The sequence below is a fragment of the Dermochelys coriacea genome, chromosome 2 (assembly GCF_009764565.3).
Source record: "Dermochelys coriacea isolate rDerCor1 chromosome 2, rDerCor1.pri.v4, whole genome shotgun sequence".
Classification (NCBI taxonomy): Eukaryota; Metazoa; Chordata; order Testudines; family Dermochelyidae; genus Dermochelys; species Dermochelys coriacea.
The window spans coordinates 51955587-51979515 of NC_050069.1; positions in this window are offsets into that span (position 1 = coordinate 51955587).

Sequence of the window (23929 nt, forward strand, 5' to 3'; positions counted from 1 at the left end):
AGCAATGCTGGAGGTTTGTGTGGTGCTGGAGTTTTTCAAGTGAAGAGCAGGCTGCTTGAGTTGTGATAATAAGAGCATTGCACCTGCATGAGGATTTGTGCATCTGAAATTATTCTCAGTAAAGTTTGGTAAAGAGAAATGTTTTTCCCCTTTTCATCCCTCCTGGCCCGAGGCAGAATTTTGCTCTTAGTGTCATTGTGGGAAACTGCTGTAGAAGTAATTTTTTGAAATAAAAAAGGATTTCCCTGAGAAATCTGGGCTGAAGAAAGCTTCTCAGTCAATTCTTGAAAGAAGGGGGACACAGGAGCTAAAGGGAGAGCAGGAGGAAGATAATGAGGAAAAGATATTTCACGTAGCTTTGACTTATTTTGTTCCCTTTTAGGCCACATCTGTAAATCAAGCATATTTCACAAAAGTGTAGCTGCTGAGTTTTGTGCAGCTTGGTGACATTTCACAAAGGAAACAAGTCACTGATTTCCCTCACAGTGTTCTCTCTAGCAATGTGGAAAGTCATAGGGAAGCAGGACCTTCCTTGTACCCCTCAGAAGTTGGAGACATGGCTTGTTTAATGAACCAGGAGAGTATGAAAGGGGGTTGGCTACGATGGGGTGGGAGAGGGCTCTTGACATAGTTGGGGCTTTGGAATAAGCAGGGAATCTTTGAGGTGGTATGGGAAAGAGTTGCCCCATTGTTCCTGTTCCCTGTTAACTCCCCCATTCACTCACCCATGTTCTATCTTTGCTTCAGTCCCTATCCCCAATTGTCATTTCAGTTTCTTGCCCAGTCCTGGACCAGACATCATCCCCTCCATTAGTCCGGTCCTATCCCTCTTTTCCCACCAGCCCATCCCCCAACTGTTCCTGTCCATCATTTTCTACTCCTAGTAGCTCCTACTCTCCCTTTAGATCCCATGTCCCCCTTTCTTCAGTTTAGCACCTCAGTTCCCCTGCTTGTGGGGCAGAGATACTGCTCATGCCACTTCCTTCCTTCTCTACTGCTCCATGAGGGCTGAGAGAACAGTCAGACAGAGAGGCAGAGAGGCAGCCTGGTTCAGCAAGCATCACAGTAGTCTCTGACAGTCAGGAGGATCAATTGCACCTCAAAATGCAGGTAACTGAATGGGTGACACTGCAACTGTGATGGGGAAGGAGGCATGAGGGTCACACAAACTGACTGGCCTTTGGCAGGTCTGCAAACTTTGTGAACAAAGAGGGGAGCACATCCCCTAGCCATTCTGTAGGAAGAGGTTGCAGTCAATGTGGTGAATGCAGAGAAACTGGTACTGAGTAAACCACCTTGCTAAACTGCAAGACTCTAGGTAGTGCATTGATCTGGTGCTTTGTCTTCAAAGTACATGCTTACAATAAACAATGGCTCACTGAGTGAGATGCAGAAACAGGATGGCAAAGAGTCTGCAATAAAGTGAAAAATGGTAGATAGCAGCATGACTGTGCTAAGTCACATGCATGATACATTCTCTAAATGCTGAAAAAATGTAGATGATACTTTAAGCTGGACTCTAACCATTCAAAATCTATCCTTTCCCCAGGTAAGTATGGGTTGTGAGGGGGTAGAGAATAACTCTAGGAAATTAAGGCCCCAGTACTGCAACTGGCAAAAGAAATGAATGGGACTTGGTGACACTGTACATCTTACCATTAATAAAAGCATCCATAGTCATGAGAGGACCTGTACAACATCCTACCACTCTGATGCAAGAAATCTATTATAATTAATAGGATGTTTCAGAGTGCTATCGTTCAGTAGATCAGCTGACACTGTTATTCACTGATATTACCTGGAAAAATCATAGTTAATGATCCTTATATAGGCAAACAAGGAAACAATTTCCTTGAGGCTACTCTACATTTATCAGCAAATGGTGACAGTCACAACTACTGGTAGAAAGAGGATACTGATGCTACTTCTGAAGATTCACCATCAGCACAGTAAGTCAAGGTGGTTGTTCAGAGCCAAGGCTTCCCAGCTGGGATGGATTCTTCAATATGAAAATCAGCCATACTCGTTAAAAGATTTGAATTACTACCATAGGGTATATTGCAAGAAGGCTCAGATAAATTTCTGTGAGAGATAATGCATGATATGGTACCAGCAATAGACCTTTTAGGGTTTGTTGGATACAGTCTCATTGCAGCATTACAAATCTGTGAGAATTTTTAGATTATTTTTCCAGTCCTTAGTATGGTTATTACAGTCTGTTCATTTTTTAAAAAAATGGATTGATGAGGTCTAGAACTGCTTGTAAATAATCATGTTTTAAATATTTGGATATTTAAAGTCACTGTAGACCTTACTTTTAATTCTTGGATTACTTTTTCCTTTGATAGGTAATAGCACAACACTGGCCCTACAATCCTTTAGGAAACTTCAGGGATTTAACTATGAATTGTATAGCTAAAACATTAAACAAGTGCAATATGTTCCCTATTTGCAGCACTGCAACTATCACTGGAAAATTTCTTTCCCTCTATTTTATTTCCTGACAGATCCAAATGCTGCAATAGTGGAGAGGAGGTAATGGGGCATAGCCCAAGTCTGGGATGAAAAGTAACAAATCAGAAGTGAATATTGCTTGAAGACAGCTTCCGTTGTGTTCATTTTTCTTGGATGTGTGAGGAAAGCTGACAGGCGGAATTGCTTGCCTCACAGATCACTGAGTGAACCTTGATGAGATGGACATGTGAAAGAGCACACACAAAATAAACTTTAATGATCAGCTTGCCACATTTTATTTGAACTAACATGGAAGGTACACAGTAGCTGCAGGGCAGATAAATAAGATTTCAGATGGCATTCATCATTTAAACAACTATTAAAGGATGACTAGATGACTTAGGACAGTAGTAATAACATACATAGCTATTCAACTCCAGGTTACAAGTCTGAGTCAGACCTTGTAGATAATGATTGAAACTTGTTAGACAGACAGCTTATTTGGTGGCCTTGTGAAATTATCTCTGTCAGTCCAACTCCTAGTGAAAAGGTGTCAAAAGTCCCACAACCAGCAATATTAGCAAGCACTCTTATGTAGCTTTGACACCCTTGCCAAGGGGTGAGTGAAGAGAGAAAGCAAACAACCTTCTCGCTCTGTCAGGTGATCCTCTCAGAACAGAAGTGTGTGTGTGTGTGTGTGTGTGTGTGTGTGTGTGTGTGTGTGTGTGTGCGCGTGTGTGTGTGTGTCTGTGTGCGTGCCTGTATCGGAAGCCTGTATCCCAAGAAAGGGGAAAAAATTCATAGGAAGGAGTTGTAGACCAAGCTGGATGAGCAAGCATCTTAGAGAGGTGATTAAGAAGAAGCAGAAAGCATACAGGGAGTGGAAGATGGGAGGGATCAGCAAGGAAAGCTACCTAATTGAGGTCAGAACATGTAGGGATAAAGTGAGACAGGCTAAAAGTCGAGTAGAGTTGGACCTTGCAAAGGGAATTAAAACCAATAGTAAAAGGTTCTATAGCCATATAAATAAGAAGAAAACTAAGAAAGAAGAAGTGGGGCCGCTAAACACTGAGGATGGAGTGGAGGTTAAAGATAATCTAGGCATGGCCCAATATCTAAACAAATACTTTGCCTCAGCCTTTAATAAGGCTAAAGAGGATCTTAGGGATAATGGTAGCATGACAAATGGGAATGAGGATATGGAGGTAGATATTACCATATCTGAGGTAGAAGCAAAACTGAAACAGCTTAATGGGACTAAATCGGGGGGCCCAGATAATCTTCATCCAAGAATATTAAAGGAATTGGCACCTGAAATTGCAAGCCCATTAGCAAGAATTTTTAATGAATCTGTAAACTCAGGAGGAGTACCGAATGATTGGAGAATTGCTAATATAGTTCCTATTTTTAAGAAAGGAGGAAAAAAAAGTGATCCGGGTAACTACAGGCCAGTTAGTTTGATATCTGTAGTATGCAAGGTCCTGGAAAAAATTTTGAAGGAGAAATTAGTTAAGGACATTGAAGTCAATGGTAAATGGGACAAAATACAACATGGTTTTACGAAAGGTAGATCGTGCCAAACCAACCTAATCTCCTTTTTTGAAAAAGTAACAGATTTTTTAGATAAAGGAAATGCAGTGGATCTAATTTACCTAGATTTCAGTAAGGCATTTGATACCGTGCCACATGGGGAATTATTAGTTAAATTGGAGAAGATGGGGATCAATATGAACATCAAAAGGTGGATAAGGAATTGGTTAAAGGGGAGACTGCAACGGGTCCTACTGAAAGGCGAACTGTCAGGTTGGAGGGAGGTTACCAGTGGAGTTCCTCAGGGATCGGTTTTGGGACCAATCTTATTTAATCTTTTTATTACTGACCTTGGCACAAAAAGTAGGAGTGTGCTAATAAAGTCTGCAGATGATACAAAGCTGAGAGGTATTGCCAATTCGGAGAAGGATCGGGATATTATACAGGAGGATCTGGATGACCTTGTAAACTGGAGTAATAGTAATAGGATGAAATTTAATAGTGAGAAGTGCAAGGTTATGCATTTAGGAATTAATAACAAGAATTTTAGTTATAAGTTGGGGACGCATCAATTAGAAGTAACGGAAGAGGAGAAGGACCTTGGAGTATTGGTTGATCATAGGATGACTATGAGCTGCCAATGTGATATGGCTGTGAAAAAAGCTAATGCGGTTTTGGGATGCATCAGGAGAGGCATTTCCAGTAGGGATAAGGAGGTTTTAGTACCATTATACAAGGCACTGGTGAGACCTCACCTAGAATACTGTGTGCAGTTCTGGTCTCCCATGTTTAAAAAGGATGAATTCAAATTGGAGCAGGTACAGAGAAGGGCTACTAGGATGATCCGAGGAATGGAAAACTTGTCTTATGAAAGGAGACTTAAGGAGCTTGGCTTGTTTAGCCTAACTAAAAGAAGGTTGAGGGGAGATATGATTGCTCTCTATAAATATATCAGAGGGATAAATACAGGAGAGGGAGAGGAATTATTTCAGCTCAGCACCAATGTGGACACAAGAACAAATGGGTATAAACTGGCCACCAGGAAGTTTAGACTTGAAATCAGACAAAGGTTTCTAACCATCAGAGGAGTGAAGTTTTGGAATAGCCTTCCAAGGGAAGCAGTGGGGGCAAAAGATCTATCTGGTTTTAAGATTCTACTCGATAAGTTTATGGAGGAGATGGTATGATGGGATAATGGGATTTTGGTAAGTAATTGATCATTAAATATTCAGGGTAAATAGGCCAAATCCCCTGAGATGGGATATTAGATGGATGGGATCTGAGTTACCCAGGAAAGAATTTTCTGTAGTATGTGGCTGGTGAATCTTGCCCATATGCTCAGGGTTTAGCTGATCGCCATATTTGGGGTCGGGAAGGAATTTTCCTCCAGGGCAGATTGGAGAGGCCCTGGAGGTTTTTCGCCTTCCTCTGTAGCATGGGGCCTGGTTGACTTGAGGGAGGCTTCTCTGCTCCTTGAAGTCTTTAAACCATGATTTAAGGACTTCAATAGCTCAGACATGGGTGAGGTTTTTCATAGGAGTGGGTGGGTGAGATTCTGTGGCCTGCACTGTGCAGGAGGTTGGACTAGATCAGAATGGTCCCTTCTGACCTTAGTATCTATGAATCTATGTGTTGAGATGGTCTAGGAAACTAAGAGAGAAGAGAAGATAGCTTTTCAGAGAACAATCTTCTGCTATACTTGTAATGTAAAAGAATGATGTGGAATGGGAGGGGGACTATATGGGGGGGACTATATGTGGGGGGGACTATATGAAAACTTCAGACATGATAGTAGCAAGCTGTACCCTTTTAACTTACAAGGCAAAATCTGATTGTACTGGTCTTTGTATTCGTAAGCCTCTGATTTCAGAATTACTGAGTAGCTCAAATATCACCTGTAAAAAAGATGGAACGAGCTTCATGATGCACTTAAGTGGCTGTTTAGAGCCTGGGCTAGTATAAATCACTGTGTAGCTCCTTTCAAATGAGTGATATCAATTTACACTCACTGAGGTTCTGACCCAATTTATTTATAGAAAATGAGGGAGTCACAACAGTTAAGGGTAGTTATAGACAGTGATCTGAAAATATAAGGCCACAGTCCTGCAAAACTTATTAACATGCTTATCTTTAAGCACCTGAAGTCAAAGAGACTGCTCAAGCACTAAAGTTAAGCATGTTTAAGTGTTTTCAAGATTAAAGCCTAAATTTAGCAACCAGCCAACTACTTTAATTTAAAAAAAATTGAACAAAATAAATATAAATGAAGTCAAAGAATTTCAAGATTAGGAGCCTTAAATTAAGTAGCTATGTGCATATGTAGGCATTTGAACACATAATCTGGTTTTAAAAAGTGCTGAACACCCAGCAGCAGCAATTGAGATCGTGGGAAATATTATTCATATAAGTAGTGCCATGTGTATAAGAGGCTGTAGGATTTCCCCTTTTATTTGTGCTTGGACAACTCATGAACAATTCTTTAAAATTTCAAAATGTGTCATGGCCATAGTTCAGAAGAAATAAAGTAAAGTAATGATCTAGTACAGCGGTTCTCAAACTTCATTGCACTACAACCTCATTCTGACAAGAAAAATTACTACACAACCCCATTGCCCTGTGTTACTCTGAATAGTTAGTATTTTAAGTTAAGATATGCATTACAAGGCCATATCTACAAAATCTACCATATCCACTGCCTCCCATGAAGCTCTGGGTTGGGATTTCAGCCCCGCGTCCCCTTGTCTCCCAAGCTGTGGGCTAGGATTTCAGCCCCACTGCCAAACCCAGATCTCCAGGCTGAGACTTTCTGCCTGAGTGACCCCATCAAAATGAGAACCGCTGATCTAATACTTATTCTCTGCTAAAATGCAGGGGTGCTGGAACAATTTGTATAGTGGGGGTTCTGAGAGCCATTGAACCAAACTGTAAATCCTGTACATGATGGAAACCACTTCAAGCCTGGGAGTGCGGCCACACACCCAGCACCTCTAGCTCCAGCACCTATGTTACAATATATCATTAAGCTATAACTATACGTTGCTCTCTTTTAGTTCACTATATAGGTATTCACACTGCTTTTGAATGCAAAGGTTTCTGGACCAGTTTTTGTTAAAATTGATTCCTCACAAACATGGAATTTTTTTTTAGGTTAACTCAGTTGCTTGTCTTCCGGTATTCTGCACCATTAACAACAGGGTTTGTATACCTTTTATGAATCCTTGCCAAAGATGACTTTTGCATTAGATGTTCTTATTTTCTAATGTTCCTCTTACATATTGAACTTGAATAGGCAGTAAGCTGAACAATTAATGAAAGTTGCTGCTACTGCTCGACAAGGACAGTGAGAAGGGGGTACCGCAATAAGGTGGGGAGGGAAAAAAACTGGCTTATTTGAGATAGGGATGTTATGCTGGAAATGGACGCTGTAATCTTGCAGACAAAGACATAACAAGATCTAATGGCTGAAAGCTGCCATCAGACTGAAAATATGGTGCTCATTTTTAATAGTGTGGGCACCAATCATTGTAACAACTTACCTAAAGATGTGATAAGAAAAGGAGTACATGTGGCAACTTAGAGACTAACAAATTTCTTTGAGCTTAAGCTTTCGTGAGCTACAGCTCACTTCATCAGATGCATTTGGTGGAAAATACAGAGGGGAGATTTATATACACATACAGAGAACATGAAACAATGGGTTTTATCATACACACTGAAAGGAGAGTGATCACTTAAGATGAGCCATCACCAGCAGCAGGGAGGGGAAAAGGAGGAAAACCTTTCATGGTGACAAGCAAGATAGGCTATTTCCAGCAGTTAACAAGAACATCTGAGGAACAGTGGGAGGTGGGGTGGGGGGGGGAGAAATAACATGGAGAAATAGTTTTACTTTGTGTAATGACTCATCCATTCCCAGTCTCTATTCAAGCCTAAATTAATTGTATCCAGTTTGCAAATTAATTCCAATTCAGCAGTCTCTCGTTGAAGTCTGTTTTTGAAGTTTTTTTGTTAAAGGATAGCCACTCTCAGGTCTGTAATCGAATGACCGGAGAGATTGAAGTGTTCTCCAATTGGTTTTTGAATGTTATAATTCTTGATGTCTGATTTGTGTCCATTCATTCTTTTATGTAGAGACTGTCCAGTTTGACCAATGTACATGGCAGAGGGGCATTGCTGGCACATGATGGCATATATCACATTGGTAGATGTGCAGGTGAACGAGCCTCTGATAGTGTGGCTGATGTGATTAGGCCCTATGATGGTATCCCCTGAATAGATATGTGGACAGAGTTGGCAACGGGCTTTGTTGCAAGGATAGGTTCCTGGGTTAGTGGTTCTGTTGTGTGGTGTGTGGTTGCTAGTGAGTATTTGCTTCAGATTGGGGGGCTGTCTGTAAGCAAGGACTGGCCTGTCTCCCAAGATCTGTGAGAGTGATGGGTCGTCCTTCAGGATAGGTTGTAGATCCTTGATGATGCATTGGAGAGGTTTTAGTTGGGGCTGAAGGTGATGGCTAGTGGGGTTCTGTTATTTTCTTTGTTGGGCCTGTCCTGTAGTAGGTGACTTCAGGGTACTCTTCTGGCTCTGTCAATCTGTTTCTTCACTTCAGCAGGTGGGGATTGTAGTTGTAGGAATGCATGATAGAGATCTTGTAGGTGTTTGTCTCTGTCTGAGGGGTTGGAGCAAATGCGGTTCTATCGTAGAGCTTGGCTGTAGACAATGGATCATGTGGTATGACCTGGATGAAAGCTAGAGGCATGTAGGAGGTCAGACTAGATGATCATAATGGTCCCTTCTGACTTTAAAGTCTATGACTCTATTATGTTATGTTAATAGCAGTCAGTAGGTTTCCGATATAGGGTGGTGTTTATGTGACCATCGCTTATTAGCACCGTAGTGTCCAGGAAGTGGATCTCTTGTGTGGACTGGTCCAGGCTGAGATTGATGGTGGGATGGAAATTGTTGAAATCATGGTGGAATTCCTCAAGGGCTTCTTTTCCATGGGTTCAGATGATGATGTCATCAATGTAGCACAAGTAGAGTAGGGGCATTAGGGGACGAGAACTGAGGAAGCACTGTTCTAAGTCAACCATAAAAATGTTGGCATACTGTGGGGCCATGCGGGTACGCATCGCAGTGCCGCTGAATTGAAGGTATACATTGTCCCCAGATGTGAAATAGTTATGGGTGAGGACAAAGTCACAAAGTTCAGCCACCAGGTTAGCCGTGACATTATCGGGGAGACTGTTTGGGACGGCTTGTAGTCCATCTTTGTGTGGAATGTTGGTGTAGAGGGCTTCTACATCCATAGTGGCTAGGATGGTGTTTTTAGAAAGATCACCAATGGATTGTAGTTTCCTCAGGAAGTCAGTGGTGTCTCGAAGATAGCTGGGAGTGCTGGTAATGTGGGGCCTGAGGAGGGAGTCTACATAGCCAGACAATCCTGTTGTCAGGGTGCCAATGCCTGAGATGATGGGGCGTCCAGGATTTCCAGGTTTATGGATCTTGGGTAGCAGAATACCCCAGATCGGGGTTCTAGGGGTATGTCTGTGCAGATTTGTTCTTGTGCTTATTCAGGGAGTTTCTTGAGCAAATGAGGTAGTTTCTTTTGGTAACTCTCAGTGGGATCAGAGGGTAATGGCTTGTAGAAAGTGGTGTTGGAGAGCTGCCTAGTAGCCTCTTGTTCATATTCCAACCTATTCATGATGACGACAGCACCTCCTTTGTCAGCCTTTTTTATTATGATGTCAGAGTTGTTTCTGAGGCTGTGGATGGCATTGTGTTCTGCATGGCTGAGGTTATGGGGCAAGCAATGCTGCTTTTCCACAATTTCAGCTCGTGCACGTCAGCGGAAGCACTCTATGTAGAAGTCCAGGCTGCTGTTTCGACCTTCAGGAGGAGTCCACCCAGAATCCTTCTTTTTGTAGTGTTGGTAGGAAGGTCTCTGTGGGTTAATATGTTGGTCAGAGGTGTGTTGGAAATATTCCTTGAGTCGGAGACATCAAAAATAGAATTCTAGGTCACCACAGAACTGTATCATGTTCATGGGGGTGGAGGGGCAAAAGGAGAGGCCCCGAGATAGGACAGATTCTCTGCTGGGCTAAGAGTATAGTTGGATAGATTAACAATATTGCTGGGTGGGTTACGGGAACCTCTGTTGTGGCCCCTTGTGGCATGTAGTAGTTTAGATAGTTTAGTGTCCTTTTTCTTTTGTAGAGAAGCAAAGTGTGTGTTGTAAATGGCATTTACATAAATGGCATAAAATAGCATTTACAACATACACTTTGCTTCTCTACAAAAGAAAAAGGACACTAAGCTATCTAAACTACTACATGCCACAAGGGGCCACAACAGTGGTTCCCGTAACCCACCCAGCAATATTGTAAATCTATCCAACTATACTCTTAGCCCAGCAGAAGAATCTGTCCTATCTCGGGGCCTCTCCTTTTGCCCCTCCACCCCCAAGAACATGAAACACTACTGTGGTGACCTAGAATCCTATTTTCGATGTCTCCAACTCAAGGAATATTTCCAACACACCTCTGACCAACATATTAACCCACAGAGACCTTCCTAACAACACTACAAAAAGAAGGATTCTGGGTGGACAGCAACCACACACCACACAACAGAACCACTAACCCAGGAACCTATCCTTGCAATAAAGCCCGTTGCCAACTCTGTCCACATATCTATTCAGGGGACACCATCATAGGGCCTAATCACATCAGCCACACTATCAGAGGCTTGTTCACCTGCACATCTACCAATGTGATATATGCCATCATGTGCCAGCAATGCCCCTCTGCCATGTACATTGGTCAAACTGGACAGTCTCTACATAAAACAATAAATGGACACAAATCAGATATCAAGAATTATAACATTCAAAAACCAGTTGGAGAACACTTCAATCTCTCTGGTCACTCGATTACAGACCTGAGGGTGGCTATCCTTCAACAAAAAAGCTTCAAAACCAGACTCCAACGAGAGACTGCTGAATTGGAATTAATTTGCAAACTGGATACAATTAACTTAGGCTTGAATAGAGACTGGGAATGGATGAGTCATTACACAAAGTAAACTATTTTCCCATGTTATTTCTCCCCCCACTGTTCCTCAGGTATTCTTGTTAAATGCTGGAAATGGCCCACCTTGCTTGTCACCATGAAAGGTTTTCCTCCTTCCCCCCCTCCTGCTGGTGATGGCTCATCTTAAGTGATCACTCTCCTTACAGTGTGTATGATAAACCCATTGTTTCATGTTCTCTGTGTGTGCACATCAATCTCCCCTCTATTTTCAACCAAATGCATCCGATGAAGTGAGCTGTAGCTCACAAAAGCTTATGCTCTAATAAATTTGTTAGTCTCTAGGGTGCCACAAGTACTCCTTTTCTTTGTTCCTGGGTTAGTGGTTCTGTTGTATGGTGTATGGTTGCTGGTGAGTATTTGCTTCAGGTTGGGGGGCTGTCTGTAAGCAAGGACTGGCCTGTCTCCCAAGTTCTGTGAGAGTGATGGGTCGTCCTTCAGGATAGGTTGTAGATCCTTGATGATGCGTTGGAGAGGTTTCAGTTGGGGGCTGAAGGTGATGGCTAGTGGCATTCTGTTATTTTCTTTGTTGGGCCTGTCCTGTAGTAGGTGACTTCTGGGTACTCTTCTGGCTCTGTCAATCTGTTTCTTCACTTCAGCAGGTGGGGATTGTAGTTATAGGAATGCATGATAGAGATCTTGTAGGTGTTTGTCTCTGTCTGAGGGGTTGGAGCAAATGCAATTATATCGTAGAGCTTGGCTGTAGACAATGGATCGTATGGTATGATCTGGATGAAAGCTAGAGGCATGTAGGTAGGAATAGTGGTAATATAGGTTACCACCCTATATCGGAAACCTACTGAACCTACCGCTATTCCTACCTACATGTTACACACCTCTGTCAAGGAGAAAACAGACCCTTAGAATATGATTTAGCTTTGGTTGCTGGTCTAGAAAAGGAGCAAGGTGGCACCCTGCACAGAACTCTCAAAATGAGAGGTTAATTTTGGATTCATATGACTTAAGTGACACTGATAGTGTATGTTGCAGACCAGCTCGTGACTGTAACAGCAACGCTGATTTCCAGGAATAGAGTCCAAGCTCCTGTTGCCTAGTACAAACTGACTTGCTATCTTTTGACTTTCACCTTTTGATTTCTTAACTTTTGTCCTCATTATAAAACTGAGTATGAAAATAATGTTTGTACATGTAAAAGATGTTGTATTTCCTATTCCTCTCTGAAGCTAGCAAGTTAACGGTATCAAATGCTTCAAAAGACATACTTATTTAATACCAACCATTTATCTCAGAAATATCTGCAATGCTACTGTTCATATCAACCATAGCTAATTCCATTTTATACGCAGGCCATAAAGATATATCAACTGCCAGTGATTTCTGAATCCACTAAAATCAAGAGATAAAAGAGCGTGTACTTAGTATGCACTTTCCTCTGAAAGCAAATCCTAAACAAACTCAAACTGCAAAGACTAAACCTTTCAAAATTCTTCAGCTCACAACTCTTCCGTTAGTGTTACTGTCAGATCTATAAAAAGAAAACCACAGAAATCCCTTCTGCTGTTCCATCAGGTATGTAAGATATTGTCCTTCCTCTTAATCTCTGAAAGTAAGAGGAAAGGTTTTTAATAAAACTATAGCAAGAATCCTTTGACATGAATCCCAGTTTTACCTGTGGATTACAGTGTAATCCCATTATAGACATTTAATAACCTTTATCTGACATGAAAAGTGATGTATTAAAATCCCCCTTTATTTGAAGTGAGATATGTGCAATTTTGTTTGTTATATAACCAAATATGTTAACATCTAGGGCAGTGGTTTCCAAACTAGGGGCGCCGCTTTTTCAGGGAAAGCCCCTGGCAGGCCAGGCTGGTTTGTTTACCTGCTGCATCCACAGGTTCAGACAATTGCAGCTTCCAGTGGCCATGGTTCACCACTCTCGGCCAATGGGGGCTGCAGGAAGCAGCGCAGGCCGAGGGAGCGGCGAACTGCGGCCAGTGGGAGCCATGATCTGCCAAACCTGTGGATGCGGCAGGTAAACAAACCGGCCCGGCCTGCCTGGGGCTTTCCCTGAACAAGGGGTGCCCCTAGTTTGGGAACCACTAATCTAGGTGCTCCAACGTCAAGATGGTAACCCTAACAATTATTTTAAGATTAATTAGCATCTTCAATACAGAAAACACTTAGACTTTCGTAATAATACATATTTATATAAATCTGGCGCACGATCTGGGAAGTTAAGCATAACAGCAAGCTAAGATTGGCTCTGTGTAAACAATAATTAACTGGAAATAACTCTAAATAAATAAAATTGGGTGAAATGAGGGAGAAAACACATCCTTGCCCCTGAAATTTGTCATTCAGTTTTTCAGTCAAATCTAATGTAAACCCCATAGATGGCCAAACATACTAATTTAACCCATGAACAAAATGAAGGCCAGGTGACAGTCTAGCTCTCAATGACCATTGTTATGATCTAACAATATTCTCCATGTAAAATAGAGTACATTGGGAGCTACTCTCACCTCTGTGGTCCCACACTAGAAAAGAGATGCAGCTGTTCATTTAATTACAATTACCTTGGAGTAAGTAGGTTAGCTACTGCCACCACCCTCCCTGTTAACATTTTTTTAAAAAGTTTAAAAGCTTACTATGTTCTGGCCATATTATATCAGAAAGCATTATATCATCCGTACCTATGAACTGAATATTATGTGTAAGGCCAATACTCAGCGGAGTTCCACACTTTTGTTCTTTTTTCTTTTGGGCTGCATGCCGTATCCACAGACCTGTGATGCTGGGATTTATATACCTAAATCAGGTTTCAGAGCAGCAGCCGTGTTAGTCTGTATTCACAAAAAGAAAAGTAGTACTTGTGGCACCTTAGAGACTAACAAATTTATTAGAGCATAAGCTTTCGTGAGCTACAGCTCACTTCATCGGATGCATTTGGAAAAACTTTTTTCCACCAAATGCATCCAATGAAGTGAGCTGTAGCTCACGAAAGCTTATGCTCTAATAAATTTGTTAGTCTCTAAGGTGCCAAAAGTACTACTTTTCTTTATACCTAAATCAGAGCACCAAAAGGATGTGTTATTTCAGTCAGGCCCAGTCTTTCGAAAATTTGGGCCTGAACTTCAATTTCTTTTTCACTTTTCAGTAACATTCTAATGAGCCACTCTGCTGGAGATATGTTTACAGAAATACTACATTTGAAGTTACTATTAGCGAATGTTCACAAAAACACAAACTTTGAGCTTTTCAGCAGGAGTATTCATGCCAGAAACCTGAACGAGTTTGAATAATGAATACACGCACACAAATTCTGAATTGCTCATGGACATTTGCAAACAGGAAAAAAAAAAACCCCAAAAAAGGTTAATTCATTGTCTTAACTATTTCTTGTCAGTGACTGATATTGAGCTTCCCAGGCCCTGTTCTTCAGAGCTGAACAACTATCTTTGCTACATGTCCAGCAGAAACGCCTTAAAAAAACTAAGGTCACTGGGCCAAATGGGGAAGTGACAGTGGTGTGTATGGTTGAGTGTGATGGGGAAAACACACAAGTCATAGACTCAACAAGATGCCTACTATACATCACCTTCTTTTTGCTTATTATCTCCTTACTCTCATCTTTAACCCTGGTCCATTTAGATTTTCAGCACTTTGGGGCAGGAAACTGCCTTAACATATTCAGAAGGCACTATTTTTTTTAGAAGGCACTATTTTTGTTGTTTATGTGTAAATGAATGTTGTGAGTGGGAATGTATTCAGGTGCCTAACTAACAAAAGGTTGGATGAAACATAATAGATTGTCTGATTAGCGGCATGCTATGTACATTCTCCATTCTATCCATCTAACATCAAGATGTCTCTATGCCAGGACTATGACTTTTCATGAACACTTTCTACAACAGAGTTGCTGTCCCCATTAGTCACACTTCTTCTTTTAAGGATTTAATTTAAATTTAATATGACAGTATATGTTAAATCCTAATTAATAATTTCAAGGTGCAGCAAGTAATGTATCTAAACATCTATTAAACAATTTCTGGATCTGATATTAAAAGCTAATTGGTATTTAATTTATTAACTCATGTATCTAAAGGCATCTCAAGAATTAATAAGATCTCTTTAGCATATTAACCGCCATTTGATTATTATTTGTAGAATTCAAGCTGATCAAATATAACACCATTTGATCAGCTTGAATTCTACAAATAATATATATATACAGCTATTACCTTCTTAATATATATACAGCTATTACCTTCTTATTACATAGCTGTTGCAGTATAATATTGTTACCCCTTTGCCAAGCAGTAGCATGTTTTGCAGGTAATTTTTCCATGTGGAGCAGAAGTCTGTGCTGCAGAATCGAATTATTTTTCTTCAATAATTTGTTTATTTACAAAATGTTTCCTTGAACAGAGAGGATAAACTGCATGTAGACAACCTCTTGCAGAAACTTTAGATAAAGCACCTCTGCCCTGACCCAAGAAGCAGCTGTTGTATGCCCCTGTCTCTCTCTGGAGTCTCACACAAATGGAAATTGCTTAACAAACAGTATTCTCTTTCTGCCCCAATCATTGAGCTTTATCTCTGGGATACTCCTCTAGCTGAAAGCTCCTCCTACGGAAACACATGATACTCAAAATTGAGCCTGGGCATCAACAAATGCAAAGGAATCACAGAGTGTTAACTGGCAGACAAAGGAAAGTGTTCTTCTAATCCACACAATTTCCTTAATGAGGTTCTGGTGCTTCTACATTAAAGGCTACTAATGGACAAGCCAATTGTACTTTTCAGCATAATTGTATTATTTTTGGCAATTGGCACTTATGTAACCTTCAATAAATATATTGTCTCAGGCCCCAATGTTGCAAACATTTAAGCATGTGCATAACTGTATTTATGTAAATAGGTCCATAAGTGTCAATAGAGCGACTTATAAGTAAAGTTATGTTTGCAATTTAGTGTTTTCAGGAGCTGGGCCTAACTGTCTAACATAAGAACATAAAAATGGCCATACTGAGTCAGACCAAAGGTCCATCCCGCCCAGTATCCTGTCTGCCAACAGCGGCCAACACCAGGTGCCCCAGAGGGAGCGAACCTAACAGGCAATGATCAAGTGATCTCTCTCCTGCCATCCATCTCCACCCTCTGACAAACAGAGGCTAGGGACACCATTTCTTACCCATCCTGGCTAATAGCTATTAACGGACTTAACCTCCATGAATTTATCTAATTGAGGAACAGAGAAGAAGCAAATGAAGGAGTTTGCCTGGGAGTTCCCACAGAGTTTTTGCCTTTCAGGTTTCTGTGAGCAGTAAATTTAACATCTGAAGAGGTTCTTAGAAGGAAGACAATGTGGCTAGTGAGCAATCAACTGTTGTGACCTGCACAGATGTGCCGTGTTTGTCTTTCTCCCAGAGGATAGAAGCGACTTCGTCTGTACGAAGTGCAAGCTGGTCTCCATTTTGGAAGAAAAGGTTAAAGGACTAGAGACCTAAGTATCAAACCTGCATTGCGTCAGAGTAAATGAAGACTTTCTGGATAGAAGTCAGCATTTGGTACTGCAGGCACAGCATGCTGAAAAATCAGAGAAAGCAGTGCAAAACGGGGAAGAAAATTGGCAGCATGTGACCTCCAGAAGAAGAAAGAGGAGAATTCATGTACCCCCAGTGCAGATAGAGGTAAGAAAGCATTTTCAGGCTCTCTGCACAGGTACTACAGAGGAGAATGGTTTGGAAGAGTCATCTGAGGGAAGGGATAAGAAGGAGACCCCATTGACCAGAAGGCATGGGATGCATTGTCCTATGGATGTGGGTTTCTCAACCACCACTCCCAAGAGGAGGAGATGGGTGGTGGTGGTCGGGGACTCCTCCTAAGGAGGACGGAGTGATCCATGTGCCATCCAGACTGGGAAACTCAAGAAGTGTGCTGCTTGCCTGGAGCTAGAATTCAGGATGTGACAGAGTGTCTTCTGAGACTGATCAAGCCCTCAGACCCGCTACCTCTTCCTACTTCTCCACGTGGGCACCAATGATACTGCAAGAATGACCTTCAGCAGGTCACTGCAGACTATGTAGCTCTGGGAAGAAGGATAAAGGAGCTTGAGGTGAAAGTCGTGTTCTCGTCCATCCTCCCTGTTGAAGGAAAAGGACCAGGTAGGGACCATTGAGTTGTATAAGTAAATGCGTGGTTATGCAGGCAGTGTTGGAGAGAGGGCTTTGGATTCTTTGACCATGGGATGTAGTTTCAGGAAGAAGGATTGCTAGGCAGAGATGGGATCCACTTAACAAAGAGAGGGAAGAGCATCTTCACAGGCAGGCTTGCTAACCTAGTGAGGAGGGCTTTAAACTACATTCACTGGGGGATAGAGACCCAAGCCGTGAGGTAAGTGAGGAAGTGGGATACCGGGAGGAAACACAAGGAGGAAGGTGCAACAAGGGAGACCTCCTGATTCATATTGAGAAAGTATGGCAATCGGCTAGTTATCTTAGGTGTCTGTATATGAACGCAAGAAGCCTGGAAGTCCTGGTACAGTCAACAGACTGTGATATGATTGGAATAACAGACTTGATGGGGTAGCTCATTTGATTGCAGCATTGTCATGGATGAGTATAAACTGTTCAGGAAGGACAGGCGGGGAGAAAAAGTGGAGAAGTTGCACTGTATGTAAGAAAGCAGTATGATTTCTCAGAGCTCCAGTATGAAACTGGAGAAAAGCCTGAGAGTCTTTGGGTTAAGCTGAGAGGCAAGAGCAACAAGGGTGATGTCATGCTAGAGACCACCAGACCAGGAGGATGAGGTAGACAAGGCTTTCTTTGGACAACTAACAGAAGCTTCTAGATCACAGGCCCTGATTGTCATCAGGGACTTCAGTCACCCTGACATCTGCTGGGAGAGCCATGCAGCAGTGCACAGACAACCCGGGAAGTTTTTGGAGTGTTGGGGACAATTTCCTGGTACAAGTGCTGGAGAAACCAACTAAGGGCTGTGCTCCACTTGACCTGCTGCTCACAAACCAGGAAGAATTGGTAGGGGAAGTAGAAGTGAGTGGCAACCTGGGCAGCAGTGACCATGAGATGGTTGAGTTCAGGATCCTGACAAAAGGAAGAAAGGAGAGAAAAAGTTGAAGTACTCAATGCTTTTTTTTTTTTGCCTCGGTCTTCACAGACAAGGTCAGCTCCCAGACTGCTGCACTGGGCAGCACTATATGGGGAGGAGGTGATCAGCCCTCAGTGGTGAAAGAATAGGTTAAGGACTATTTAGAAAACCTGGACATGCACAAATCCATAGGGCTGGATTCAAGGCATCTGAGGGTACTGAGGGAGTTGGCTGATGTAATTGCAGAGCCATTGGCCATTATCCTTAAAAACTGGTGGCAATCAGGGGATGTCCGGACAACTGGGAAAAGGCAAATACAGTGTCCGTCTTTTAAAAAGGGAAGAAGGAGAATCCGGGGAACTACAGACTGGTCAGCCTCACCTCAGTGCCCAGAAAAATCATGGAGCAGGTCCTCAAGGAATCCATTTTGAAGCACTTGGAGGAGAGGAAGGTGATCAGGTACAGTCAACATGTATTCACCAAGGGCAAATCATGTCTGACCAACCTGATTGCCTTCTATGATGAGATAACTGGCTCTGGGGATATGGGGAAAGCAGTGAATGTGATATACCTTGACTTTAGCAAAGCTTTTGATAGTCTCCCACAGTATTCTTGCCAGCAAGTTAAAATGTGTGGATTGGATGAATGGACTATAAAGTGGATAGAAAGCAAGCTAGATTATTGGGATCAATGGGTACTGATCAACAGCTTGATGTCTAGTTGGCAGCCGGTATCAAGCGGAGTACCCCAGGGGTCGGTCCTGGGGCCGGTTTTGTTCAACATCTTCATTAATGATCTGGATGATGGCATGGATTTCACCCTCAGCAAGTTCACAGATGACATTAAACTGGGGGGACAGATAGATATACTGGAGGGTAGGGAGAGGGTCCAGAGTAACATAGACAAATTGGAGGATTGCATTTAGGATGAAAGAATCCCATGCACTGCTACAGGCTGGGGACCGACTGGCTAAGAGGCAGTTCTGCAGAAAAGAACCTGGGGATTACAGTGTATGAGAAGCTAGATATGAATCAACAGTGTGCCCTTTTTGCCAAGAAAGTTAATGGTATATTGGGCTGCATTAGTAGGAACATTGCCAGCAGATCAAGGGAAGTGATTATTCCCCTCTCTTTGGTGCTGGTGAGGCCACATCTGGAGTATTGCATCCAGTTTTGGTTTCCCCATTACAGAAGGGATGTGGACAAATTGGGGAGAGTCCAGTGGAGGGCAATGAAAATGATTAGGGGGCTGGGACACATGATTTATGAGGAGAGGCTGAGGAAACTGGGATTATTTAGTCTGCAGAAGAGAAGAATGAGGGGGGATTTGATAGCAACTACCTGAAGGGGGGTTCCAAAGAGGCTGGAGCTAGGCTGTTCTCAGTGGTGGCAGATGACAGAACAAGGAGCAATGGACTCAAGTTGCAGTGGGGGAGGTCTAGGTTGGATAGTAGGAAAAACTATTTCACTAGGAGGGTGGTGAAGCACTGGAATGGGTTATCTATGGAGGTGGTGGAATTTCCATCCTTGGAAGTTTTTAAGGCCTGGCTTGACAAAGCCCTGGCTGGGATGATTTAGTTGGGGTTGGTCCTGCTTTGAGCAGGGGGTTGGACTAGATCACTTCCTGAGGTCTCTTCCAACTCTGATATTCTATGATTCTATGATACTATTTCTTTGGCACAGGACTGAGGCAAAAATAAACACAGAAAAAGGAAGGTAAAAAGGAAGAGTAGTATTAAGAAAAAAATATTCTGAATGACTGTAGTTTTGTCTTCTAACAGGTACTCTGCTAATCCACACTAAACCCATGATTCAGCAAGCACTCAAACACAACTTTAAAGATAAGTGATGTGCACCCTCAACAAATTTAAAGCAGGATTATCTAAATGCTATGTTTCCTCAAAGCCTTGCTCCTCATTCTGTGCTCTTGAAGAGGAATCACTAGGTGTGCTAGAGCAGCATTCAGTGCACTGGGGAAAATGGGGCAGTTAAAAGTGGACCTGAGGGAGCAAGTATTGGTTTAGCTACAGAGATAACTTAAAAAAGTACCAGGGCCCTGGTGCCTGGTGGCCATGCCCGCTCCTGCACCCTCCCATCCCAGGCACACCCCAATGCTGCTGGTTGTATTTCATACAATTTTACAATATATAATATTTTGTGAAAGCTCTTGAACCATTTTATGGTGGCTGGTGCTATCTTTTGATTAATATGAGACTGGTTCAATCTGATTCTATATTATGTTAATCCATCAGCAGACTTTTGTCACTATAATGATGTTATTACTCAGTAAAACACATGCAGATATGAATGTTTTGGCTGACTTAGACTTTCTTTTAAATAATAATATTAGATTACTATGGATTAGTAACTGCATAATCTAGCTACGTGGGCAGAGATGTGAAAACAAACATTGTGCAAGTTTCCAGTGTCTTCTGATATATTTGTAATTGAACATTCATTCCCCTCTGATCCCATGCTGCAATTATGGCAGAAACACAGGTTTCATCTTTCTACAATGCAAATTAGCTTTATGGGCAAAATGTACTTTTCAGCTGAAGGGAAAAATGGAGGAAATGCTAAATAGAGAAGGTATGTTTATATTGCTTCTATTTGCAGTAACCATGAAAAGGCAAAATTTCCCACTGGCACTTTGCATGCAGATCCTTTTGCACATGTTTCATCAAAACACTTTTTCTTATCCTCTCCATTCCCTGCTTTTTAAAATAAAACCTTAATGAGTGCCTTTCTTTACTAACTTTCATATGTTATTCTAGACATCCCAAAAGCAAATAAGACAATGTTTGGGAGTAAGAATATGGGGTTCATTTTCATTCTTATCTTTGGTTAAAACAAGCTGAAAACATTCCATAGATCTTACATGAAATTTGCCTTAAAGTCATGAAATAGAAATTACTATACCCCAAAACTGAATATATGAAATGTCACTGTGTATTCCACAGAACCCTAATCAGCATCTCACTTTCTCTTGTTACTACTTTTGCTGGAGTTCCTGAAGTTCAGGTACTGAATATTGTGTCACCTGTCATTGGGCCGGATCCAATTCCCATTAAAGGGGAAGATTCCCAGTGGCTTTACTGGAAGTTGAATCAAGCAACTGTCACACCCACAATGATGTTAATATAAAGTTTTCGTTATGACATCACCCCATGGTGCTGTTAAATATAGTCTTCTGAGTACTTTTTCTTAGCCTGTAAGCAAATATTCAGTTTTGGGAATGCAAATGGTGGTGGTATTAGTTATAGGCTATGCGAGGCTCTGTGTGAGCTAGCAGTCCCTTGAATGGGAACTGCATGAGCAGCAGGAGCATTTGCTTTCTGCCTCAGTCTCTGCTTACTCAATTCTTGAGGCAGAGTTGCTCTCTGGGAACCAGGCATTAGTATCTGACTGAGATTCCTGAAAGATGGGTTTGCCTGTTTGCTGTTTGACCACCGCTGTTTCAGAACTGGTATGTGTGTAAATGAAACAAGTTGCATTTAGAATACAGCCAGTCTCCATTTCACTGATTTCTCCTCCACTGGGAAGCTGATCTTCAATATTGCAAGGTCCCAAACAGCTGCCACAGCACAGCAGAAGTATGGTACTGGTGTCAGAATGGGATAACTGTATCATAATACACTGCTGGCTGTCCTTGTGTTGTCTAGTCACTCTACATTCTCTCCCACTAAAGGAGTTTCTTCTTCCTTTTCTTTAAGCCTTTAAGTTCTTTCCCTATTTCCAGCACAGTTAAATGACTGCTTCTGCATCAACCACAGATAGATTCTTGTTAATTCAGAATCCTGTATTAAATTTTGAATTATACCTCCTCCCCCCCCGAAAAAACCCACAAAAGGTGAAATTGTTATTAGGAGACTGACTATATCAAATGGAAGTGTATTGCTAGTCTTGTTTGTTTTTTAATTAACTATTAGCCCCTTTGCAAGGCAGACTAGATTATGGCTGTCAATAAAAGAACATGGGTCAGGTTGAGTAAGTGGAAGGGAAATAGCCATTTAAATCCAGATGAGACAGTTGGCATTTCTGCAGTTTTCCTCATACAATGAGGGGAATAATAGACAGAGAACATAAGTATATGAGGTATTTATATATACTACCTCCATCAGTGCGAAATGGGAGACTCAGAGGTCTAGACTTATATGAACAAAGGTAGACAAACCACTTTGCTTAATACAATATTACTACTAGAAGTGGGTGTACAGAAATATTGCAAGTTTTTGTTGTTGTGAGATTTGCAATCCATCTGGAATTCAAAAGTAAAAAGAAATCACATATGACAATATTTTTCTGAGGTTACCAGCCATGTTTCTAGTCAAAAGTGATTTAGGTAAGTTTGGGCGAGTTTCAGCTAGAACCAGAATACTTAAATGCTTACCTGAATCAAACTGTTTAAGGTTCGTACATCAATTATCTGATTCTGTCATCTGCTGATTGATTAGATGAGGTAAAAGTTTGGCAGGAATGAGACACGAAGGCCCTTTTAATACTTCATGGGCAGAATTCTGGCCCCATTTAAGTCAATGTCAAAATTCCTATTGACTTCAATAGGGCCAGGATTCAGCCCTATATTTTCTAGTGTAAAGGCACTGACACATCCTTTTTTTAAAAAAAAAAAAGTGAAAAGATTTCATTATAAAGCTTTGTTTCTGAGACTAGTGATGTGGCATAAAACTTAGCATGTAAAATCTCAGTAAACTTCCCTTATTTTCTTACTTTTGTTTTGAAACCCACCAGTTTTTGTCCACTTCACATTACAGCAAGGTAAAAATGCAACTCAGAGGTTTATCTTACTGTGTTTCCAAATCAGTATTCATTTTGGGTTTTTTAAATGAAATTTTGAGGGTCATCCTTCTGAAATATGAACTAGTGTTTCTGTAGGTTAGGGAACATAAATGGAGATAAGTTATTTAATCAGAAAAAGTGACTAGTTCGGTGTGCACAGTAACTTTCAATAGGACTTTCATGGGGATACTTGGGAGGTGAATTCACAGTAAATGCTGGGCACTGTCTGAAATCTGTTAACAGACCAATAGTTCCAACAGCAGACACATTTGAGAGCCATAATGGCAATCATATCAATGATCAGTGACCTAAGAAGGTTATAAATACACCATAATTGTCTATTGTCAAGAATCTGCTTATTAAAGGGTGTCCAAGAACCTTAGACTGAGGCAAGGAAGTCCATAAATATGAATTTACGTGATGGACTGTGACTATTTAGAATGAACTGTTATCCCTTATTGGGTCAGCAATCTGCATTTTTAACATTTATGGGAGTCACCCAGCTAAATCCCCTTCCATGCCATGCTGAGCATGTATTTCTAAAGCCTTTAACTTGTCCAGTTTCATTTTCTGAAGTATTACTAATTTCCCATCCTTTGAAATTGTACTGTGGCTTATGAAAATGTATGATATGAAATTTTTAAGTTACAAAATAGGAGCTGTTTTTCGTTTGCTTTTTAAAAAATTCTATAAAGAACCAATTAGCTACGGGACCTACCACAAGGTCCAGGTGTTCATTTTGGGTGCCTCTTTGCAGCTCATCTAAAATATTCAAGATTCTTGGGTCTGCAAAATTGAGCTAGATATCTCCTGAGAATACATTTTAGTAGTTTCTCCTGCTGGTTAAGTAGGACATATCATGAAAAGACTTTTTTGCAGTATTTTAATATTTCTGCTTTCAAACCCAGCCAGAACCAGTCAATACAGAAAAGTAAAAACCAATAAAACTATTTTAACTATATTAGCTAAACTTTGAAAACTTTCAAGGGT